We start from the raw sequence: 20,682 nt of genomic DNA, 5'->3' as shown, positions 1-20,682 counted from the left end.
AGAAGAAAGGTACGCAATAAGAAAGATTTACAATGTTGTTTAATTGATAGGTCAGAGTGTAACATACGAATGTCCCGGAAGTGACCATTTCCACATCTCCTTCAATCCATCAGTAAGTGTTTTATAGGACTTGATTTCCCGTTAAAAATAGAAAACAGTATTTTGTTTGAGTTGCCATTTTATACAGCTGACTTGCAGATAGCAAATCTCTGTATATATTATATATCTATTTTAAAAGTGTGATGCTTTAGATCTGCCTGTTAGTTCTGCTCACGAAATTATTTTGTATTCTATTTGGGCTTAATTTTTATGGCTCCGTCTCTTTATCTCCTGTCTTAGAAACTTTTACATATTAATTTCAGCTAAACGATCATCTATTTTTCCCTACAGTTTTTGTTCTCTGTCTTCTCAGATCATGTCAAGAAATATGAGGAAAAATAACTTTCAGATAGTAGATCTTAAATATTAGGAACCGTAAAAACACAGCTGTAGACAGGTCTACAACTACAAATAGACAGTGTGCGCCACCTAGAGGCAGGTCTGTATCAGTCTCTCACTCTCTCATGGCTGTGTTGCTGCTCCCTTAAGTAACACATCTGAAAACAATCTGGATCCTGATGATTAATTAAACAGAAAAGTAGTTCAGGAACACGGCAGCAGTCTAGCATTCGGCAATACAATCTATGCTCTGAAGGACGTGCCTGTTGGTTGGTTGGTGCAGTGCTGATATATTTTTAATGTAAGTTTTTAAAACAAGTTTTGGAAAATTTAGATGATGAATTCTATAGAAACAGGTGTGAGAGAGTAAGGATGACCAGTGTGAGTAAAGATAACAGGATAGGTTAATTCCAAAATGAACTAGTGTAATCTGCTGGGACCCAAACTTGAGTTATATCAGAGGCCTGGGAGAAGCCACGTATTTTTCCTTTGAACTGCCTACTGAGTGGTTAGAAGTGTCCTTTATTTCAGATGAATTGCTCCTTTTTTAAGCTGGGAGTCTTTCCTCTAAGACAGAAGAGAAAGTAGGCTCAGACTCAGAATGATGGCCCACAAGCTCCTCTCAATGTTGTGGCATCTCGGGGACACAAAATGGTATGAGCTGGAGAATGGTCAAAGTGCATACTTCCTGAAATGTGACATAAGTAAGGCATAAAACTATCTGGTCAATTGTTTCTCACCTTAACTTCAATGGGGATACTTGCATAAAGTGAGCAGGATTATCCAACATGCCTGCATTTGAGGAGCACTAACTAGCCCTGAGTTAGAGAGGGTCATATGAAAGCGCCCATAGTGGAATGGGGAAAATAATACTACTCATAATTATTACATAGCATGGGAAGTAGTCTGGAATCCACTGAGTAGCTAAAGTCTTTACCCACTAATCAGAAACCTGTGCATATCTTCATGTCCAGGCCCCTAGCCCATGCTCAGTGGCTGCCTTAAATGTCTTTTTACTATATACTTGCACAGGGCCTACTTCTTTTAGCCTGGGGTCCTTCCTATTAATATAGTTGTGTAAATGGCTTTAAAAATGTAAATGAATCTTTTTCCTTTTTAAACAAATAATCCCCTGAGGTGTTGGAAACCCAAACGGAAATGACCTGCTTGTTTTTGCTGTCCAAGGTAAGTGAAATGCAAAGGAAATAAATACATACACAAATAGATTGCATAAATGGAGGAAAAGCAAATTAGATGTTTAACATTATTCTGTTTAAAAATGGTAAGGTGCTATGAGTCTCACAGATAATGTTTTACAATGGATCTACATCATCCTTTACGTGGGAATAAATTGTATAGGGACAAGAAACCTTGTAGAGTTTCCCTGGCATTGCTCCTTTGGGGAGGTATGGTTTGGCCACCTGCGGAACCAGTTGGGGATTGTTCCCACAAACCCAGTGGGTTTCCCAAGACCCATGCAGATCTCAGGAATTCCAGAGGCCAGGAACATCCTCAGTGAATGCTTGTGCTTCTACACTGGCTTCCTACCTATTGCAGCCCTTTCCCAGTTCGTATGGAAGCACAGGTGCAACTGAGATGTGCTGCCAAGTGCTCTCCCTTCATCCGTGGTGGTTCCAAAGCATGGAGGGGGACAGTCCCTAAGTAATTCTGCCCAGGGATCATTGAGGTGAGATTTCCCCTGAAGAGCAGCTATCTCCCAAACCCTACTCCGAGTTTACCGCCTTCTGATTGTACAAGTATGTATACCTACCGAACCTCATGGAAGGTCTTCCATGGGGCTTGGGGAAGAAAGGCCACTTCTGACTTTGAGTGGAGGGGATGATCTAGTACAGTGATTCTCATCAAGGGGTACACAAATCCTTAGGGGTACATAAAGGTCTTCCAGGAGGTACATCAACTCATCTAGACATTTGGCCTAGTTTTACAATAGGCTACGTAAAAAGCAGTAACGAAGTCCATAGAAACTAAAATTTCATATGACAATGACTTGTTTATACTGCTCTATATACTATACACTGAAATGTAAGTACAATATTTATATTCCAATTGATTTATTGTTATAATTAATGGTAAAAATGAGAACGTAAGCAATTTTTCAGTAATAGTGTTCTATGACACTTTTGTATTTTTATGTCTGATTTTGTAAGCAAGTAGTTCTTAAGTGAGGTGAAACTTGGGGGTACACAAGACAAATCAGAGTTCTGAAAGGGGTACAGGAGCCTGGAAAGGTTGAGAGCCACTGACCTAGTAGTACATTATTTTTATTATGACTGTGTTACTTTAAGGTTCTGCAATATATTAAACGTAAAGGGTTCTGGACAGAAAACTAATTTCACAAGAAACCATCAGGTCAGCCTCTTCTGAATAGGATAGGATTACATTTTATAAAAAAAAAAAAATCATGTTCCCAGATGAATCTCACATTGAAATGCATGGTGATTGTAGTATGCATATTATTTAAGTAAGTTACAACAAAGATTTCTTACTTGTGTATTAGTGGGTCATCTTGCATGATTAATGGTTGCAGTACCAACATGCTCAAATTGCTTTTAAAAAAAAGCAAGAACCCTATGCTCCTGCCATTGTTATCAGTGGTATGTTTTATTTACTTCAGTGGTTGCAGGAAAGGCTCCTTAATATTAATAGAAAAATTATAATGATTTTTAGAATTACATTTAAACAAAGCAAGTATTTTCCTTTTTAATATTAACTTGAAACATAAATTTAATATTAAAAATTAGAAATGTTAACTTCTCAACCACTGAGAATATACTTACCAAAGTAGTGTTAGTAGGTTTTAATAGTAGGACTGTAATCTGCTTCTCTTAGCCTTTTCCCCATATAAGGAAAATGAGATGTTCCTTTAAGACTGGAAGACACAAATGCAAACATTCCTATAGAAGTTTACAACCAAACTGAAAGTAATGTCTGACTCTTGCTGGTAGTTGCAGGGTGACTCTATTTGGTCCCATTTAAATGCTCATAGCTGCTGCTCCTGGAAACAAACTAAAACTCACGTTGTAACCTCATCTTTGGAGTAAAAAGTGGAATCCTGGCATGCAAAATACTGAAAAAACTCACAATGTCAGCACTTTGCAAATGGCTTCACAGTTAATCTCCCTTAACGCACCCCTCCCCCTGCCCATGAAAAGGAGACAAAGAAAATACTTCATTAAAATTATCTGAATAACTCCCAGGAAAAAATAGAGATGCACATTTACTTCCACCACTTTTATACGGTGTTACTGAAACACAATGAGATATTGACTTACTAAGGGCCCAATTCTGCATTACATGTTCAGGCAAAACTCTCATTCTAACCAGCCTTTTCCCCTCATGTATTGCCCCTAGTACGGGAATGAATTGATGTATCTTCTGATATATTTGTCTGTTACACTCTTTACATCTTTCAGAAGTTTGTCTATAATCGTTAATAATAACAACATAGCATGCTTATCCAAAGATCTGGGAACACCTTGTAAATAGCAATTAAGATTTATAGCCCTTTTATGAAATAATATATTACAAGACTTTGCTTCTGGACTTAACTTTCCATCTGTAGGTCTCAAGATGCTTTAGAGGAGGGTTAGTATAATTATTCCCATTTTAACAGTAGAGCAACTGAGGCACTGACAGATTAAAGACTTGTCCAAAGTCATACATCAAGTATGTGACAGTCAAGAATGCAATGGCTTCCAGTATCTACTGTACCCACTGGGCAACACCTCCTCCATATTATTTATTAAGGCATTCAAATTTTAATGTATCCCCACTGCATTAAAGGAAATTCATTTGTCCTATGCAAGGCTCTTATGCTATCAAAAATGTTCTTGTTAGTCTGATGATGCTACAGTCTTTAATTAGGCAAAACTCCCACTGAAGTCAGTCTTCTTTCCTCTTTGTTTCTATTGCTAAATCAATTAATGCCTCACTTCATCTTTCTTTTATATTTGTCTTCTATATTCTGAAGGAGAATACATCTTTCTCCTATGACAGTTAGTTATGTAATTAAAGCCAATGGGAGTTTTTCCCATGGCATAATCACTTAATTGGTCTTTACCTTATTTACCCGTAAGTAAAAGTAAAATAATACTGCACTTGCCTACCTCACAAGGTGTTATGAAGTTTAATTAATGTTTGTAAGGGGATTCAGATTTTTGTATGAAAGATGCTAAGTACTCTAGTCTGTCTTGTAATCACCTCAGATTCAGTTTTGCATCATCTTTAATATTTATATTCAGTAATAAATACATAGACAATAACAACAGAAGAGTCCAAGATCCACCAGTGGCTACCCCTTGTAAGTGCATACTGATTGCAAGAAATTATCCAAAAGATCCAGGATCTGGTTACAGTGTGTTACACGTTCTTCACCTCCAGGTTTTTCTTTGCTGTGTAGACATACTCTGAGATCTTACTAATGAGGCTGTAGCCTGCTATCCTTTGATCTCTAAAACCTTAAGGATCTCTTGACAAGCAATATTAACTCAGAGAAAATAGATTTTTAAAAAGCCAGCTCCTATGTGACCAGATGAGGTAGCAAACAGGAGCAGCAAACGGGAGTTTGAGAGGCAGATACATATCACAAACATACTCTAAAAACTTAGGCCAATAACATCCCCCCCCCCCAAAAAAAAACAAGCAAACAGACACACAAAAAAACCCTCAAGAGTAAAAATAATGCAGGCAGTAGTCCAGCCGCAGAGTAGGGATTATCCAGTTTATAGTGCTGAATGCGGCACTTATATCACCTGCCCACCAAGCAGGTAATTGTATGTGTGCATTCGTTGTTAAAAATTCATGGCCTTCAGAGAGAGATCGTATGGGCTCTTGAGACCAAAGTCGCTGAACTGGCAGACCTAAGGGAGACAGAGAGGTACACAGAGGAGGCTTTCAGGGACACAATAGAGCAGTCCCACCTCCAGTCTGACAGCCTTTGTGCTGTTGAGGAGGATGAAAGTCTCGGAAGGAGATCAAGCTGTAGCAAAGGAAAACAATCCTGTAGTTGGGACCCTCCTTCCAGGTGATGTCATTATATCCTCTCACATTAAGAATACTGCTCCTGCGGCATGAATCCCAGTTTCTAGGAAGAACTAGGTAACAGTAATGGGGGATTTAATTATTAGAAATCTAGATACAGTAATAGCAACCATAATGTAATTAAATTTAACATCCCCGTAGAGTGAAAAATGCCAAAGAAACCCACCACAGTAGCATTAACTTCAAAAAGGGGAACTATATACAAAATGAGGAGGGTAGTTAAATGGAAATGAAAAGGAATAGTCACAAGAGTGAAATGTCTGCATACTGCATGGATATCCTTTAAAAACACTATAATAAAGGCTTAGACTAAATGTATACCCAAACTACAAGAAAAAAAACCAGGAAGAGGACCAAAAATGCCACCCTGGTTAAAGAATAGAGTAAAAGAGGCAGTTAGAGGCAAAGAGGCATCCTTCAAAAACTGGAAGTTTAATCCTAGCTAGGAAAATAAAAAGTATAAACTTTGGCAAGTCAATTGTAAAAGTATAATCAGGCAGGCAAAAAAATAAAATAAAATAATGAAAGAGCAGCTAGATAAGGACACAAAAACTAACAGCATTTTTTTTTTAAGTACATCAGAAGCAGGAAGCCTGCCAAACAGTCAGTGGGGCCACTGAATGATTGAGGTGCTACAGGAGCACTCAAGGAAGACAAGGCCATTGCAGAGAAGCTAAATGAATTACTTACATTTGCCAAGGCTGAATTCCCATGCTGGCCCTTTGAATGCAGAAAGCGGAGGCCCGCAAGGATTCTAAAAATTAATATTGGCCACTCCAGGCTGGTATTAAACTCCCAAGGTTACAGTGTTTCTCTGACCTTGGATGGATAGATGCTGCACCACCCAAGTGCAAATAAACCCCCTTTTTTAGAGAATCTAGAAAGGTGCACTTGGGAATTCCTTCCTGTGGTGTATCCTCAAGTCCTTTCCCTGCCCCCTCCAGGGAAGAGCTGAGAAAGAAAAACAAAGGAAATCAGTTGTTGCCACCAGCTAATTAAACAAAATCTGTACAAACCTTTTAGGACACAAAAAACCCGATCCTGTTCTTTAAAAAGTGTAAATTTTATTAAAAGAAAGAAAATATATCTGGAACTTAGGCTTTTGCTAGATCTTAAAAAAAAATACAAAAATTAAGCATCAAGATAGCTCTCTTGAGGTTCAGCTTAAAGGTTATAAGCAAAACAAAAACATTTGAGATTACTGGTTCTGTGGATGAAGGGAAAGCAGTGGATGTATTGTTTCTTGACTTTAGCAAAGCTTTTGACACGGTCTCCCACAGCATTCTTGTCAGCAAGTTAAGGAAGTATGGGCTGGATGAATGCACTATAAGGTGGGTAGAAAGCTGGCTAGATTGTCGGGCTCAACGGGTAGTGATCAATGGCTCCATGTCTAGTTGGCAGCCGGTGTCAAGTGGAGTGCCCAGGGGTCGGTCCTGGGGCCCGTTTTGTTCAATATCTTCATAAATGATCTGGAGGATGGTGTGGATTGCACTCTCAGCAAATTTGCGGATGATACTAAACTGGGAGGAGTGGTAGATACGCTGGAGGGGAGGGATAGGATACAGAAGGACCTAGACAAATGGAGGATTGGGCCAAAAGAAATCTAATGAGGTTCAATAAGGATAAGTGCAGGGTCCTGCACTTAGGATGGAAGAATCCAATGCACCGCTACAGACTAGGGACCGAATGGCTCGGCAGCAGTTCTGCGGAAAAGGACCTAGGGGTGACAGTGGACGAGAAGCTGGATATGAGTCAGCAGTGTGCCCTTGTTGCCAAGAAGGCCAATGGCATTTTGGGATGTATAAGTAGGGGCATAGCGAGCAGATCGGGGACGTGATCGTTCCCCCTATTCGACACTGGTGAGGCCTCATCTGGAGTACTGTGTCCAGTTTGGGCCCCACACTACAGGAAGGATGTGGATAAATTGGAAAGAGTACAACGAAGGGCAACGAAAATGATTAGGGGTCTAGAGCACATGACTTATGAGGAGAGGCTGAGGGAGCTGGGATTGTTTAGTCTGCAGAAGAGAAGAATGAGGGGGGATTTGATAGCTGCTTTCAACTACCTGAAAGGGGGTTTACAAAGAGGATGGCTCTAGACTGTTCTCAATGGTAGCAGATGACAGAACGAGGAGTAATGGTCTCAAGTTGCAATGGGGGAGGTTTAGATTGGATATTAGGAAAAACTTTTTCACTAAGAGGGTGGTGAAACACTGGAATGCGTTACCTAGGGAGGTGGTAGAATCTCCTTCCTTAGAGGTTTTTAAGGTCAGGCTTGACAAAGCCCTGGCTGGGATGATTTAACTGGGACTTGGTCCTGCTTTGAGCAGGGGGGTTGGACTAGATGACCTTCTGGGGTCCCTTCCACCCTGATATTCTATGATTCTATGATTCTATGATTTGGGGTTAGCACAGAGGAGTCCACAAGCCAATCAGAAAATAACCCTAATCATGTCTTCCTAGATATTCCCTGATTTACATTACATATCTGGGGGTTTCAGATAAGTAGGTTTGAGGTATGATTTGATGCTTTTTCATACCTGGTTTTAAAGGCTTTTCACAGCATAGCTCCAGTCCTGTCCTGTTCTGTCCCCTCTGTCTGGAGAACAACAACAAACAGAGAAAGGGAAAGTATTTTCCCCAATTTAAAAAAGTTCCAGCCCTCCCATTGGCTCTTTTGGTCAGGTGCCCACTCCCTTTGTTTTACCTATGGCTGTTTAACCCTTTCAGGTAAAGCAAGTAGCGAATAGCTATTAACAGGGATTTTGTAGCTAACTGGCTGGCCTGGGTGTCCATAAAAGGGAGCTACCCCCCTTCATTTATCACATCATTGATCTTTACTGCAGAGAATTTCAGGGAGATTCCCACACCTGAGCCATTCCTTTTAGGTGAAAATCTGAGGAATTGGTCCCAGATCCAGGTATCTGTGTGTGTGTGTGTGTGTGGGGGGGGGGGGGGGCGCTTTTGGAAAAAAAATGATAAATTAAACTATAATAAGTCACCAGGACCAGATGGTATTCACCCAAGAGTTCTGAAGGAACTCAAATGTGAAATTTCAGGACTACTAGAAGCTGAGAATGGGTGACGGGGGATGGATGACTTGATGATGATCTGTTCTGTTCATTCCCTCTGGGGCACCTGGCATTGGCCACTGTTGGGAACAACAAGATAGTGGGCTAGATGGACCTTTTGTCTGACCCAGTATGGCTGTTCTTATGTTACTAACTGCGATATGTAACCTCGTGCTTAAATCAGCCTCTGTACCAGATGACTGGAGGATAGCTAATGTGACGTCAACTTTTAAAAAATGGTTTCAGAGATAACATTTGCAGGCTAGTAAGATTAACTTCAGTACCACGGCAAGTTGGTTGAACTGTAGTAAAGAATAAAATATCAGCCAAGTAGATGAACATGATATTTTGGGGAAAGACGTCAACATATCCTTTTTGTAAGGGAAATCATACCTCACCACTCTATTGGAATTCTCAGAGGCTGTCCAAAAGCATGTGGACACCGGATCATCCAATAGACTTATGTCTGTACTTGGACTTTCAGAAAGCCATTGATAAGATTCTCTCACCAAAGGCTCTTAAGTAAAGTAGGCCGTATAGGATCAGTGGGAAGCTTCTCTCATGGATCAGTAGTAACAGTAATGCCCGATGGGCTAGAAGACCGTCTAAAGCAAGTAGTTAAGTGTGCCTGGGTGGTCGGGTTCGCTGACAGGTCAATTCTGTCTTCAGAGGCAGTCCAGGGCAAAAGTTCAGTGTTCTTGCAGGGGTCAGTAGCTGGAAGATCCAATCCAAAGGGCTGGGTCAGTGGGTTGGGGAGGGTAGGTCAGACATGGCAGCAGGGTAACAAGGCAGGGTCAAGGAAGGCAGCATGGTATCTATGTAGGGTCAATGTAGCAAAGTGACAAGGCAAGGTAGTCTAGGCAGCAGCCAGCAGGCAATGGTTTGTTGCTCATACAGGTTCCTTTTCCAGTTGGGGCCTTTTTATAGTCCAGGTACTCAATGCCGTGCTGCCTGTCCACCCAGTCAGGGGCTGGAATGTCACTGCTGTGGATCTGTAGGGCTTTAGCACTAGAGCTGTTGGTCGGGCAGCAGTGTACAACTGTGGCACAGCATCTAAGGATGCTGTCAATGGACCTGGGTTCAATAATGGGGTCTTTACATCAACTGGTGAAAAGGTAGGAAACAAAGGGCCAGAATAAAATGGTCAGTTTTCCCAGTGGACAGAGATAAATAGTGGGGTTCCCCAGTCTTCTGTACTGGGACCTGTTCTGTTCAACATACTCGTATATGACCTGAACAATGAGGTGGCAATATTTACAGATGATACAAAATTACTCAAGATAGTTAATTCCAAAACTGACACGAAAGAGTTACAAACAAGTCTCACAAAATGAGGTGACTAAACAACACAGTGGCTAATGAAATTCAGCTTAGATAAGTACAAAGTAATGCATCTTGGAAACATAATCCTAACTGTACATACACAATGATAGGATTTAAACTAGCTAAAGCAAGAGATCTTGGAGTCGTCATGGATAATTCTCTGAAAACATCCACTCAATGTACAATGGTGGTCAGAAAAGCTTACAGAATGGTAGGAACCATTAGGAAAGAGATAATAAGACAGAAAATATAATGCCACTGTATAAATCCATGGTATACCCATGACTTGAATACGGTGTGCAGTTCTGGTCACCTCATCTCAAAAAAATCTATTAGAATTGAAAACGTGCAGAGAAGGGCAACAAAAATGAAGAGGGGTGTGGAACAGCTTCCCCCTACAAGGAGAGTTCAGCTTGGAAAAGACAACGAAGAGGGGGGACATGGTAGAGGTCTATAAAACCATGACTGGGGTGGAGAAAGTGAACAGGGAAGTGCTATTTAATCTTTTACACATCACAAGAACCAGGTGTCATCTGATGAAATTACTAGGCAGCAGGTTTAAACCAAACATAAGGAAGTACTTTTTCACACAATGCACAGTCAACCTATGGAACTCATTGCCAGGGGATGTTGTGAAATCCAAAAGATAACTGGGTTCAAAAAAGAATTAGATAAGTTTATGGAGGATAGGTTCATCAATGGCTATAAGTCAAGATGATCATAAATGCAACCCCCAAGCTCTGGGTCTCCCTAAATCTCCAATTGCCGGAAGTTGGGACTGGACAACCGGGGATGGATCACTTGAAGTTGCCCTGTTTTGTTCATTTTCTGTGAAGCATCTGGCACTAGCTGCTGTCTAAGACAGGATACTGGGCTAGCTGGACCATTGGCTCATCCCAGTATGACCATTCTTGTGTTATGTTCTTATGCAAGTATTCCTAAAATGGGGAGTTTCTTCAGCAGACTTGTTTGCTACCAATGTGAACATGAAATGTCCAGTGTTCTGTTACAAAGAGGAGTTAATGCAGAGTATAGGCAAATTCTCAAAGAAGAAAGAGAGGCTACTTACCTCATAGTAACTGGAGGTCTGCAAAATGCCTTTGTCTACCTGGCTCCCAGACCAGCCTTCCTTCCTCACCTATATGGAGTCCTTTCCTGGATTTTCTGTACTAGTGAAGGAACTGAGTGGTGATTAGGGTGGCTCTGTGCTTTATACTCTTGCTTTAGGGGATACAAGGAGGTGCAGGGCACAGATGCAGTCCCACTGGACATTTGTGGTTAAAGGAGCCAGGCTTGTGCACGTGAGAAAAAACACACACATACAGTTGGATCAGTTTGGACAAAGGAACCTTCATAAACTCTTCCTGTAAGGTAAGCAACATCAGTCTCTTTTCAAATAATCGTGTTCCCTCACTTCAGCATAAGGACAAGCATTAAAGAACACTGCTTAAACCACCCAGCCTGTAACTTCCAGTTTAATTGCTCTGGATTGGACTGTAACATTTTTCACTTGACTATTTCAATCCACTTCACTTAGTGCCTGGGAAGATTCTCATCTCCAGTTCAACCAGTCCTTGATGCCTTCACTTCCTAACATGTCAGGGGTCAGGGATTTCAGCTGTCTTGAGCAGGGCTGCCAAGATCAGCTTCAAACGGGTCTTCAGGACTACAGAGAAATTCTCTGGAGTCCCTTCGTAGGTGCCGACTTCCCCTCTTTTTCCCCTGGGTGCTCGACCCCCTTCTGCCCCCAGCCCGCTCCCACTCCACCCCTTCCATGAGGCCCTGCCCCCATTCCAAGCCTTTTCCCAAAGTCTCTGCCCCTTCCCTGCCCCTATTCCGACTCCTTCAACAAATCCCCTCCCACCCCAGCCCCGCCTCTTCCCTGCCTCCTCCCCTGAGCACGCCATGTTCCCAAGCTTGGCTGCCGGTGAGTGCCGAGCACCCACTAATTTTTCCCCATGGGTGCTCCAGCCCCGGAGCACCCATGGAGTAGGTGCCTATGAGTCCCTTTACGTTTCAGAACACCTCCAAACAGTGGTAGATTAACCACAGATCCCATTGACCGGTGAGTCTATATCCTGGCTGTCAGGGCACCCATTGCCAATATAACTTATTTCTACAGATCTGTCTCGGGGGCCAATGCTGGAGATCAGTGGGTCTAGCAGGCACAGGAACTGAGGATTTGTGGGGATGAGGATTGACCCTGGCTTTCCTCTGTTTCCCCTTGTGTATGAATTTTTCTGTAGTGTGCTACCATGTTAAATATTATGGAATGGGATCTTGGACAACCCTAGGGGACCACACTAAATTGAAGCACAAGAAGCAGCAAAAAGTGCATGAGGCAGGCCAAACAAGGAGGCAACCGGGCCTACCAGATTAAAAAGCATGAAGTGGTAGTGTTTCCAAACCCCTTATCTAGACCCTAATGGTTGTGGTGAGCCACCACTGCTAGACCACCCTCAGAGGCCCCTCTCTTCTTGCTTTCTCTGTAGGTCCTTGCCTCTCCATTGCAACACTGGCTCTTCTCCATAGTATCCAGGAATGCAAGATCCTCGCTTTACTTTGTTTCGGCCTTAGTAAAGTGTGTTTCATATGTTTCAGAGTAGCAGCCGTGTTAGTCTGTATTCGCAAAAAGAAAAGGAGTACTTGTGGCACCTTAGAGACTAACAAATTTTTAGAGCATAAGCTTTCATGAGCTACAGCTCACTTCATCGGATGCATTTGGTGGAAAAAACAGAGGAGAGATTTAATACACACACAGAGAACATGAAACAATGGGTTTATCATACACACTGTAAGGAGAGTGATCACTTAAGATAAGCCATCACCCACAGCAGGGGGGGGAAAGGAGGAAAACCTTCCATGGTGACAAGCAGGTAGGCTAATTCCAGCAGTTAACAAGAATATCAGAGGAACAGTGGGGGGTGGGGTGGGGGGGAGAAATACCATGGGGAAATAGTTTTACTTTGTGTAATGACTCATCCATTCCCAGTCTCTATTCAAGCCTAAGTTAATTGTATCCAGTTTGCAAATTAATTCCAATTCAGCAGTCTCTCGTTGGAGTCTGTTTTTGAAGCTTTTTTGTTGAAGTATAGCCACTCTTAGGTCTGTGATCGAGTGACCAGAGAGATTGAAGTGTTCTCCAACTGGTTTTTGAATGTTATAATTCTTGACGTCTGATTTGTGTCCATTCATTCTTTTACGTAGAGACTGTCCAGTTTGGCCAATGTACATGGCAGAGGGGCATTGCTGGCACATGATGGCATATATCACATTGGTAGATGCGCAGGTGAACGAGCCTCTGATAGTGTGGCTGATGTGATTAGGCCCTATGATGGTATCCCTGAATAGATATGTGGACAGAGTTGGCAACGGGCTTTGTTGCAAGGATAGGTTCCTGGGTTAGTGGTTCTGTTGTGTGGTGTGTGGTTGCTGGTGAGTATTTGCTTCAGATTGGGGGGCTGTCTGTAAGCAAGGACTGGTCTGTCTCCCAAGATCTGAGAGAGCGATGGCTCGTCCTTCAGGATAGGTTGTAGATCCTTGATGATGCGTTGGAGAGGTTTTAGTTGGGGGCTGAAGGTGATGGCTAGTGGCGTTCTGTTGTTTTCTTTGTTGGGCCTGTCCTGTAGTAGGTGACTTCTGGGTACTCTTCTGGCTCTGTCAATCTGTTTCTTCACTTCAGCAGGTGGGTATTGTAGTTGTAGGAATGCATGATAGAGATCTTGTAGGTGTTTGTCTCTGTCTGAGGGGTTGGAGCAAATGCGGTTATATCGTAGCGCTTGGCTGTAGACAATGGATCGAGTGGTATGATCTGGATGAAAGCTAGAGGCATGTAGGTAGGAATAGCGGTCAGTAGGTTTCCGATAGGGGTGGTGTTTATGTGACCATCGTATTAGCACCGTAGTGTCCAGGAAGTGGATCTCTTGTGTGGACTGGTCCAGGCTGAGGTTGATGGTGGGATGGAAATTGTTGAAATCATGGTGGAATTCCTCAAGAGCTTCTTTTCCATGGGTCCAGATGATGAAGATGTCATCAATGTAGCGCAAGTAGAGTAGGGGCATTAGGGGACGAGAGCTGAGGAAGCGTTGTTCTAAGTCAACCATAAAAATGTTGGCATACTGTGGGGCCATGCGGGTACCCATCGCAGTGCCGCTGATTTGAAGGTATACATTGTCACCAAATGTGAAATAGTTGGGTCAGGACAAAGTCACAAAGTTCTGCCACCAGGTTAGCCGTGACAGTATCGGGGATACTGTTCCTGATGGCTCGTAGTCCATCGTTGTGGAATGTTGGTGTAGAGGGCTTCTACATCCATAGTGGCTAGGATGGTGTTTTTAGGAAGATCACCAATGGACTGTAGTTTCCTCAGGAAATCGGTGGTGTCTCGAAGATAGCTGGGAGTGCTGGTAACGAAGGGCCTGAGGAGGGAGTCTACATAGCCAGACAATCCTGCTGTCAGGGTGCCAATGCCTGAGATGATGGGGCGTCCAGGATTTCCAGGTTTATGGATCTTGGGTAGCAGATAGAATACCCCAGGTCGGGGCTCCAGGGGTGTGTCTGTGCGGATTTGTTCTTGTGCTTTTTCAGGGAGTTTCTTGAGCAAATGCTGTAGTTTCTTTTGGTAACTCTCAGTGGGATCAGAGGGTAATGGCTTGTAGAAAGTGGTGTTGGAGAGCTGCCTAGTAGCCTCTTGTTCATACTCCGACCTATTCATGATGACGACAGCACCTCCTTTGTCAGCCTTTTTGATTATGATGTCAGAGTTGTTTCTGAGGCTGTGGATGGCACTGTGTTCTGCATGGCTGAGGTTATGGGGTAAGCGATGCTGCTTTTCCACAATTTCAGCTCGTGCACGTCGGCGGAAGCAGTCTATGTAGAAATCCAGGCTGCTGTTTCGACCTTCAGGAGGAGTCCACCCAGAATCCTTCTTTTCTAGTGTTGGCAGGAAGGTCTCTGTGGGTTAATATGTGGTCAGAGGTGTGTTGGAAATATTCCTTGAGTCTGAGACGTCGAAAATAGGATTCTAGGTCACCACAGAACTGTATCATGTTCGTGGGGGTGGAGGGCAAAAGGAGAGGCCCCGAGATAGGACAGATTCTTCCGCTGGGCTAAGAGTATAGTTGGATAGATTAACAATATTGCTGGGTGGGTTATGGGAACCATTGTTGTGGCCCCTTGTGGCATATGGTAGTTTAGATAGCTTAGTGTCCTTTTCTTTTGTAGAGAATCAAAGTGTGTTTGTAAATGGCTTGTCTAGTTTTTGTAAAGTCCAGCCACGAGGAAGTTTGTGTGGAAGGTTGGTTCTTTATGAGAGTATCCAGTTTTGAGAGCTCATTCTTAATCTTTCCCTGTTTGCTGTAGAGGATGTTAATCAGATGGTTCGCAGTTTCCTTGAGAGTGTGTGGCACAAGCTGTCAGCATAGTCTGTGTGGTATGTAGATTGTAATGGATTTTTACCTTCAGTCCTTTCGGTATGATGTCCATCTGTTTGCATTTGGAGAGGAAGATGATGTCTGTCTGTATCTGTGCGAGTTTTTTCATGAAGTTGACAGATTTCCACTCTATACGGCTAAATTCAGTGCCTTGCATAATGACAGGTTTCAGAGTAGCAGCCGTGTTAGTCTGTATTCGCAAAAAGAAAAGGTACTTGTGGCACCTTAGAGACTAACAAATTTATTAGAGCATACGCTTTCGTGAGCTACAGCTCACTTCATCAGATGCAGTTGGTGGAAAAAACAGAGGAGAGATTTATATACACACACACAGAGAACATGAAACAATGGGTTTATCATACACACTGTAAGGAGAGTGATCACTTAAGATAAGCCATCACCCACAGAAGGGGGGGAAAGGAGGAAAACCTTCCATGGTGACAAGCAGGTAGGCTAATTCCAGCAGTTAACAAGAATATCAGAGGAACAGTGGGGGGTGGGGTGGGGGGGAGAAATACCATGGGGAAATAGTTTTACTTTGTGTAATGACTCATCCATTCCCAGTCTCTATTCAAGCCTAAGTTAATTGTATCCAGTTTGCAAATTAATTCCAATTCAGCAGTTCTCGTTGGAGTCTGTTTTGAAGCTTTTTTGTTGAAGTATAGCCACTCTTAGGTCTGTGATCGAGTGACCAGAGAGATTGAAGTGTTCTCCAACTGGTTTTGAATGTTATAATTCTTGACGTCTGATTTGTGTCCATTCATTCTTTTACGTAGAGACTGTCCAGTTTGGCCAATGTACATGGCAGAGGGGCATTGCTGGCACATGATGGCATATATCACATTGGTAGATGCGCAGGTGAACGAGCCTCTGATAGTGTGGCTGATGTGATTAGGCCTATGATGGTATCCCCTGAATAGATATGTGGACAGAGTTGGCAACGGGCTTTGTTGCAAGGATAGGTTCCTGGGTTAGTGGTTCTGTAGTGGTTGCTGGTGAGTATTTGCTTCAGATTGGGGGGCTGTCTGTAAGCAAGGACTTCTGTCTCCCAAGATCTGTGAGAGTGATGGGTCGTCCTTTAGGATAGGTTGTAGATCCTTGATGCGTTGGAGAGGTTTTAGTTGGGGCTGAAGGTGATGGCTAGTGGCGTTCTGTTGTTTTCTTTGTTGGGCCTGTCCTGTAGTAGACTCCAACGAGAGACTGCTGAATTGGAATTAATTTGCAAACTGGATACAATTAACTTAGGCTTGAATAGAGACTGGGAATGGATGAGTCATTACACAAAGTAAAACTATTTCCCCATGGTATTTCTCCCCCCCACCCCACCCCCCACTGTTCCTCTGATATTCTTGTTAACTGCTGGAATTAGCCTACCTGCTTGTCACCATGGAAGGTTTTCCTCCTTTTCCCCCCCCCCCCTGCTGTGGGTGATGGCTTATCTTAAGTGATCACTCTCCTTACAGTAAAAGAAAAGGAGTACTTGTGGCACCTTAGAGACTAACAAATTTTGAAGTGAGCCGTAGCTCACGAAAGCTTATGCTCAAATAAATTTGTTAGTCTCTAAGGTGCCACAAGTACTCCGTTTCTTTTGTGTTTCATATGTATACAAGACTTGGGGCAGAAGATGCTAAGTTCAAATTCAGATGAAAGAATTTCTATCACTAGTGCAATGGATTTTTTTTTTTAAGATGGCCTTATATTACCTGTTTACTTAGTCTGAGGAATCCTTGCAGAATAGAGTTAAACCCAATTCTTAGCTTTTGTTATACTAAAAGTATAGAGAGATTATCATTGTCTCAAAAGAAAACCACATTCCAGATCTTTGCTTGCTTTGGGCTTTGAACAAGAAACAAGTATTTAATTTTGACATTTTTAAGTTTACACACTAGAAATGTTGACAGATTATTATGACTCTGATTGTTATCCATTTCCCTTTCCTGTATTTCTTCTTATTTATTCACTTTATAAACTTGACATTTAAAGAGAAATTATTGCATAATGTATGTGACAGTCACAATAAAAATCTAGAAAAATAGATGCTGGTCTTTCAGCACTGAACCATCATTAAAGAGTTATGTTACTCAACTGACAATAAAAGCAATACATTTTCCATTCCCCTGCTATGCTTGAAGATCCCTAACACCTGAAGCAAGAGGAGGGCTGCAGCTCTACCCACTGATGATGATGTGCCCTGGCTGTGATAAGCTGGCCTGCACAGGTTTCAGAGTAGCAGCTGTGTTAGTATGTATTTGCAAAAGAAAAGGAGTACTTGTGGCACCTTGGAGACTAACAAATTTATTTGAGGATAAGCTTTCGTGAACTACAGCTTACTTCATTGGATGCGTTCAGTGGAAAATACAGTGGGGAGATTTATATACACAGAACGTGAAACAATGGATGTTGCCATACACGCTGTAAGGAGAGTGATCACTTAAGATGAGCTATTACCAGCAGGAGAGCGGGGAGAGGGGAGAAAACCTTTGTAGTGATAATCAAGGTGGGCCATTTCCAGCAGTTGACAAGAATGTCTGAGGAACAGTGGGGGGAGAGGGGGAAATAAACATGGGGAAATTTTAAAATTTAACATTTTTTTTAAAATTAAGTATTTCAGTTCACCTGGAAGAGCCAAATTCGAGGATGACAACTGCATGTATAATCATAGAAAGTGCATATCAATGCAATCTGATGATAGCAAGCCCAGGGGTGAGTTACAATCCCTGCCCCTGACTGGCTAAGAATTGAGCACATCCTATATATATTATATTTTGTTTATCCTGTCTCTCCCAATCCCCACTCGGGCATTTGTTTATCGTATCTGCCTATTACAGCCTGTCTTGTACATTGTAAGCTCCTTGAGCAGGGACTGGGGCTTGCTATATGTTTAAAAATCTAAAATTCTAAATATCTAAAAATAACATAGGAGTTATGCAGGAGATCAGAATTTATTTCACCCAGTAATTCCTGCATCAAGGCCATAACCTCTGATGAAGCTACAGCAATGTTACTCAACTGGTAGGTTATGAGATGTTTAAAATGTGTATTACAATGTAAAGCAAAGGAAATCTTGCTCCCTGAACCCCTGCCCCATCCTTACTCTTACATTTATAGTAACAAGGATAAAAGTCTATATAAGTGTGGGTGTTTTGAGATACTGATAGAAAATTCTTGACCTTGAAGGGTAACTGTAAGGGGGTCACAAAATATTTGACCCTAACAAGGGTTGCCAATGTGAACTGAGCTAGAGCTTATCTTTTAGAAAGCCCTCTAAGGTAAATTTTTCAAAAGCCAAAGACTCATTGGCTTCTAAGTGTCTAAATCACTTTTGAAAAAGAGATTAGGTTCCAAAATCACTTAAAAGCTTTCAAAAATGTTACCCCTAATTTGATTTAAAGACTTAAAGTGATGGGAAATCCATCTCCTCCTTAGTTAAGTTGTTTCAAGGGTGAATCTGTGTGTGGCTAGAAATGGGAAAAAATCAGCATGTTATAGGAGTGGATGGGGTGCCAAGTGAACAGATGGTACAAGGACACCCCAGGACTCCTCAGATGAAGCAAGCACTAGGACTTCAAGGAGCTGCCATGAGCTGCAAAAACTCAGGTTTAGCTGATGGGGATGTTCCTGTGAATTTAAAGTACCAGCTGACAGAATAGCTGAAGAACTGTAAACAGGCCTGAGGGATTGTCATTACGGCAGTTGTCTGAAATGCCACAGTAGCCTGTTACAATCAATTAAAATAAGTCCACCCCTAAAACAATGCTAAAGAAATTTGTGGAGAGCTTAGAATGGATGCACAGAGCAGAAGTATGGAAGCTGCATAAGCCTTACTGTGATTACATGTCACCTCAGGATGGGATGTAGAAATAAAATTTCTAGACACCATTAATGGCTGCTTCTTGGAACAGCTAGTCTTGGAACCCACAAGGGGAGAGGCAATTCTTATTAAGTCTGAAGTGGAGCTCAGGATTTCCAAGAGGTGAATATAGGAGAGCCGTTCAATAATAGCTATCATAATGTAATTAAATTTAACACCCTTGTAGGGGGGAAAATACCAAGTAAACCCATCACAGTGGCATTTAACTTCCAAAAGCAGAACTACACAAAAATGAAGAGGGTAGTTAAATGGAAATGAAAAGGAACAGTCACAAGAATGAAATGTTGCAAACTGCATGGAAATGCTTTAAAAACACCATGCATACCCCAAATAATAATTAAAAAAAGCAATAAGACCACCAAAGAAAAAATGTCTCCAGGACCTAACACAGTAAAAGACGCAGTTAAAGACAAAAAAGACATCTTTTAAAAACTGGAAGCTAAATCCTACTGAGGAAAATATAAAGGAACATAAATTCTGGTAAGTCAAGTGTAAAAGTATAATTAGGCTTTGGCCAAAAAAGAACGTGAAGAGCAATTAGCAGAAGAAACAAAAAAAAAAATGCTGTTGAGTTTGTAAGTCCATCAGAGCAGGAAGGCTGCCAAACAGTGGGGCCACTGAATGATCAAGGTGCTACAGGAGCACTCAAGGAAGAAAAGGCCATTGCAGAGAAATTAAATTAATTCTTTGCATTAGTATTCACTGCAGAGGATTGAGGGAGATTCCCATATCTGAGCCATTCTTTTTAGGGGACAAATCTGAGGAACTGTCCCAGATTGAGATGTCAATAGAGGCAATTTGTTCCAAAAAACTCTAAATTAAACCATAGTAAGTCACCAGGACCAGATGGTATTCACCTAAGAGTTCTGAAGGAACTCAAATATGAAATTGTAGAACTACTATGTGTGGTATGTAATCTATTGCTTAAATCAGCCTTTCTATGAGATGACTGGTGGATAGCTAATATGACACCAATTTAAATAAAAAATTCCAAAGGTGATCCTGGCAATTACAGGATCTAATTTCAGTACCAGGCAATTGGTTGAAGCTCATGGGTGCAGCAGGGCATTGTCCCTCTTGCCCCCAAACAGAGGAAAAGTATGGCAGGGTGCATGTGGGGTCACAGGTCAATGTCCACCCCTACCCAGATTTCTGCCAGTGCTGAGCTGCTCTACTCGGCCTGTCGGGTGTGGGAGGGCTCTGTCCTTTCCACCCTGTGCCTCCCCCCACCCCCCAAACACATTTCCATCTCATTCGGTCCCTGTCCCTGGCAGGACAGAGCCTTCTTCTGCTGATGGTGGCCACTGCAGCTGGATGCCACCTCCCACCAGGTCCTAGTGCCTGTTGTTGTCGTCACCTTCTACTGGCACCCTGCATGGCCACCATCCTGTTTCCTGTACAACGGTGAGTGCCCATGGGGGGGACAGGGAAAGAGGGGTGGGAAATGGTGGATGTAGGTGGGGTGGGGGGAGTAGGGGGATGGGATA

The 20,682-nt window shown here is 42.3% G+C and overlaps 1 long non-coding RNA gene across 2 annotated transcripts; it reads left to right on the top strand.

Annotated features, from left to right (window-relative positions):
• Positions 1–412: 412 nt before the first annotated feature.
• LOC122459928 lies at positions 413–12,476 on the top strand. 2 transcript variants are annotated; one of them, XR_006280914.1, is made up of 4 exons: positions 413–739; positions 1,576–1,623; positions 11,120–11,263; positions 12,385–12,476. It is a non-coding gene; the product is annotated as an uncharacterized LOC122459928 (long non-coding RNA). The 2 variants fall into 2 exon arrangements; XR_006280915.1 differs by lacking the exon at positions 413–739 and adding an exon at positions 1,004–1,092.
• Positions 12,477–20,682: the final 8,206 nt, after the last annotated feature.

Source organism: Dermochelys coriacea, chromosome 4, assembly GCF_009764565.3.
Source record: "Dermochelys coriacea isolate rDerCor1 chromosome 4, rDerCor1.pri.v4, whole genome shotgun sequence".
In the NCBI taxonomy this organism is placed as follows: Eukaryota; Metazoa; Chordata; order Testudines; family Dermochelyidae; genus Dermochelys; species Dermochelys coriacea.
The sequence above is the reverse complement of the archived record's forward strand: the minus strand, read 5'-3'. Positions and strand labels throughout refer to the sequence as shown.